Consider the following 5,338-nt stretch of genomic DNA (forward strand, 5'->3'; position numbering starts at 1 on the left):
CTTCTTAACAGATAAGCCTGGAGATATAGATTAGGGCCTGCACTGTAAGAGACTTTGAAATCGAAGCTAATGAATTTGTCTTTTGATCTGAGGTGATGGGGAGTTATTGAAAATTTCTGAGTAGTGAAATAACACAGTCAAAGGTAGATTGATGACCAATATGACAGAGAATGGAACTGGGAAAATTAGCTAAAAAAATAGAATTGTGATCAAATTTACACTATATATAAAATGCCATGATCAATGCTGAATTCAAGAGATGCTGTGAGACAAGAATTAATAATATCCAGTAAGTGAGTGGTGTGGGAATCAAGGAAGAGGTAGGGGTCAGAGGTGTGTGTGCAGCCTAATGCTTGGAAGACTAATTCTGGCTGATTTTTATCGTTGTTCAAAAATATTTGCTGCCCTTTTCTATGGGCTCCTCCCTTAGGAAGATTATATATCCCATCTCAATTAGTGTCAGGCATCACCACAATATTATTTTGACCAATGGAATGTGAGTAGAAGTGAGGTGTGCCACTCCTTAGAAGTTTTCAGAACCATAGAATAGTCTAGAACCTTCTCTCTGGTCCCCCTGCTGATCCATAGTGGATATGTAACATGATAAGAAAAAAAACTTTCTTGGGATTGACATGTACACACTGCTATATTTAAAATAGATAACCAACAAGGACCTACTGTATAGCACAGGGAATGCTGATCAATATTCTGTAATAACCTAAATGGGAAAAGAATTTGAAAAGGAATAGATACATGTGTATACGTAACTGAATCACTTTTCTGTACACCTGAAACTAACACAACATTGTTAATCAACTACGCTTCAATATAAAATAAAAAAAATTTTTTAATCTAAGTTTTGGATGTCAGCCCATGTCAAAAAAAAAAAACAAAAACACAACACCTTTGTTATCATAAACCACTGAGATTTGGGGCTTCTTTGATATAGCAGATTAATTTAGCCGAAGCTAACTGATGTAGGTTCCATGAGGAGAAATAGAAACATCTGGAGAAGGAGGAGTTGTTTGGAAAAAAGGGGGTGATTCAGTGTGAAACAGAATGATTCTAAGGTGGCATTTGAATGCCTCAGTGGGGGTGTCAGATAGTTGACTTATAGATGATGAAACAGAGGCCTAGTAAGGTAATTTGCCTAAGATCACACAGAAGCTGGAGATGGAGATTTGGAAACTGTGTGTGTAGATATTAAATCACTGAGAGTAGATGATCACAAAGAGCGAGGATGTAGGGAGGAAGATGGGGAGCAAGTAGGAGCCCAAGCTGGATCAGCCAGAAAGATGAGAGAGGAACCAGCATGGGTAATCAAAGTCAGAGGAGGCAGACATGTTGAGAGAGGATAAAATGGGGCAGAATTTTACAGAAACTGAGAAAAGACCTTGGGATATGGCAATAACAAAGTCATTGGTGACCTTTGAAATAGTCGTTTTTGCAGTAAGGTTCTGTGGTTTTCTCTGGCTGTCCTCTTCAGTCTAAGAGCAGAGACTAGAGAATAAGAATGCGTGTAGGGATGGGGAGTGGGGGTGAGGGAGCCCCAGATAGGACACTAGCATCAGACAAGAGTGAGGGACAAAGGAGTCTAGGCATTAGGGCAGAGTGAAGGGATGGTCCATGGCATCAGTACCTGACAAGGATTTGAAGAAGGCCACAGAGGGCTAACAGAATGGAGACATACGGCTGCCAGCAAGTGATTGGAAGAGTTAGCAATGAGATTAATCCTTGGTGGTCTGGGGCTGCTATGGAAAGGAAAGGGAGATCTGTGAAGTTCCCCAAGGTTGAGGACATATGAGGGGCAGATTTGGTGAGTTTGGTAACTACTGAAAGCCTCTGAGAACAGTGAACCCTGGTGGGCCTGAGAGAAAAAATGTGAACACAAGTAGGCTTCCTCTTAGAAGGTAGAAATGGGTTCTGGTACCCAGCAGCAGGGATTATTTGAATAGAGTAATGTGAGTGGACGCACAGCATACAGATGAGAAGCAAAGAGAGAGACGTTCTAGAAGAGCCACTAGGAATGTAAAGAAAGCTCGTCTCTCTCCCTTCTCATGTGGGTGAGTGAGGGGAGCAGGTTTAAGGTAGTGGTATTTTCCTTTTCTTCTTTTTTCAAGTTTGCTTGTGAGTAGGTAATATATTCACATACACACATAGAAATTCAAAAGATACAAAAGGAGTCACAGAGAAAATTCCTTCCACCCTCACTCACAGCCAACAAGGTCTCCCCCTATGCCCTGCTTGCCCCCAGGCAATCACATTAACAGTTTTTATGTATCTCTCAAGAGTCCTGTGGTCCCTGGACTAGCAATAAAATAATCATCTCAGAACTTGCTAGAAATGCAAATTCTCAGTCCCCACCCCAAACGTACTGAAGAAGAACTTCTGAGGGTGAGGCCCAGAAATCTGTTTTAAAGAGCCCTCCTGGGGCTTCCCTGGTGGCGCAGTGGTTGAGAATCTGCCTGCCAACGCAGGGGACACGGGTTCGAGCCCTGGTCTGGGAAGATCCCACATGCCGCGGAGCAACTAGGCCCGTGAGCCACAACTACTGAGCCTGCGCGTCTGGAGTCTGTGCTCTGCAACAAGAGAGGCCGCGATAGTGAGAGGCCCGCGCACCGCGATGAAGAGTGGCCCCCGCTTGCCGCAACTAGAGAAAGCCCTCGCACAGAAACGAAGACCCAACACAGCCATAAATAAATAAATAAATAAATAAATTTTAAAAAAAAAGAGTCCTCCTGGTGATTCTGGCACATGCTGAAATTTGAGAACCACTGCCCTTGATATATTCTGTGCATATATGTATACACATATACATCAATTTCCTTCTCTTTTTTACATGGTGTTTTACATTAATATTTTTAGAGATCACAGACCACTTCAAAATATTTTAAAATTTATGTATAATGTGTAAAGTTTTGCAAATATTTTCAGGGAGTTCACAGCCCTCTTTGGGGGTGTTCGTGGATGTCATATAATAGGAATTTTTATTGAGTAGGGAAAGGTGGCAAATGAAGATGGGGATTACGTGTATCAAGAGATACAGTGCTTTCTTCCAAGGGAGTGCCAGGTTTTGGTGAATAATAGAGGTAAGAAGAGAGTGGAGTGAATAAAATAGGTTTAGGGTGGCATATATACAGAAAAGACGAAAAACTCTAATTTGAAAAGATACATGCACCCCAGTGTTCATAGCAGCACTATTTACAATAGCCAAGACATGGAAGCTACCTAAGTATCCACTGATAGATGAATGGATGAAGATGTGTTATCTGTATATACAATGGAATATTACTCAGCCATAAAAAGAATGAAATTTGCAGCAACATGGATGGAGATTATCATACTAAGTGTAGTAAGTCAGACAAAGACAAATATGTGATATCATTTATATGTGGAATCTAAAAAAAATGATACAAATGAACTTATTTGCAAAACAGAAACATACTCCTAGACATAGAAAACTTATGGTTACCAAAGGGGAAAGGAGTAGGGGGAGGGATAAATTAGGAGTTTGGGATTAGCAGGTACACACCACTATATATAAAATAGATAAACAGCAAGGTCCTCCTATATAGCACAGGGAACTATATTCAATATCTTGGCATAATCTATAATGGAAAAGACCTGAAAAAGAATATATCTATAACTGAATCACTTTGCTGTACACCAGAAACCAACACAATGTCGTAAATCAACTATACTTCAATTAAAAAAAAGAAAAATAGGTTTAGGGTGAAGGGATTTTTTTGAGGTGAAATTCACAGAAATACAATGAGCTATTTTAAAGTATACAATTCGGTGGCATTTACTGCATTCACTATGTTCTGCAACCACCGCCTCTCTAGGTGTGAAGGGAGCTTAATCCACTTTGGAGTCAAGGTTCCTTGAGAAGACTTCTTGGGACAGCCAAGAGCAAAGTAGGAGGCCAGGGGCCAGACAGAAGGAAGCAGGTGAGAGCAGAGTGGGTAGCAGGTGGCAGGGAGTGAGAAGGTGGTCACGGAACCAGGGGTGATGGAAGCTCAAAGGAGATGCACACTGGAGGCTGGAGAACTGGGGGCCTAGACGAACAGCGGCGAGAACTGGTAGATGATAGGCGGGGCAAAGGGCCAGGTTTCCTGAAAGTCAAGCGTACAGGGAGTGGCACTGGAGCGCTAAGGAGAATGTGCACACACACCTGCGCCGAGCTGCTCCGGCCTTACTCCAGCCTCCCAATCCCGCTGCTGGCGGCAGCCATCTTATCCTCATAGGACTCCTTCCCAAGAAGAAAGGGAGCAGAAAGCCGCAGAAAGCAGCTGTTCTCTCCTAAACGTTTCTCTTATCAGGGAGGAATATCTTTCCCAGAAGCCCTGGCCTGACACCTCCTTACATGTCATTGGCCAGAGCTGGGTCACATGCTTGCCTTTAGACCAATCACTCCCGGGGGAAAGGAATTATCATGATTGGCTTAGACCAATTACCATTCCTTTCCAAACCCAGCCCATTGTCACTTGGACAAAGCCTGCTTCCTGTTAGCAAGGGAGGAGAGGGGAATGGCTGTTGGGTGCAGACCTCTGGGGTCCCTCCCAGCTTTATTCACTGGGTTGAGGGGCGATGGAAGGAAGAACAAGGACAAGCTTGCATGGCGGTATAAAGCAGGTGGAACATACAGCCCCTTCAGGAATTTATCGTATAGCAGGGAAAATGGGATCAAAGGGAAATATACATGAGGACATAGATAATAAAGGATAGAAAAGCAGAGGCAGCCATAAAGAAAGGCTATGAAGTGTAGTGGAGTCAGTGTGGCTTGGGAGTTTGAATACCTAATCTGATGTTTCTTGAGCTGTGTGACCTTGGACAAGTCTATTAACCTCTCTGTCCATCTTACCCTGTGAAAAGGGGACTATAAGATTTCACTGGTAGAAATTAATGTTGGAGTAAGGTGCTAGCAAGAGGGTAGTTGGCCAGGAGACCTGAGTATAGCAAAGAAGTAGACATTTGTCATACTTTGTGTGTGAAGAGTGCCCCATCCCATCTTCTGAGCACTCACCCTCCCAGAGACTCTGTGACCTACCTAACATTCTTCAGCAAGTATCTTTCCTACTTAAATTAGCCAGTTTGAATTTCTGTTGTTCAACTTAGAACTATGTCTTCTTGAGCTACCTCTCCCAGTGAGAACAAGAAAGTGGGGCGTCAGCCATTTTCCAGAGAGATCAAGCTTCAGGCCAAGACTGACTTCTTTCTGCAGCCTTCTGGACGGAAGCAAGTCCTACAGGAAAAAGGAAAGAAGGAGGAGGGCAGGGTCTGGTCCTTTTACCCATTTGGACTTAAGAAAGAACCAGAAGAAAAGAAAACATACTAC

The sequence above is a fragment of the Balaenoptera borealis genome, assembly GCF_965194805.1.
Source record: "Balaenoptera borealis genome assembly, chromosome: 15".
Lineage (NCBI taxonomy): Eukaryota > Metazoa > Chordata > Mammalia > Artiodactyla > Balaenopteridae > Balaenoptera > Balaenoptera borealis.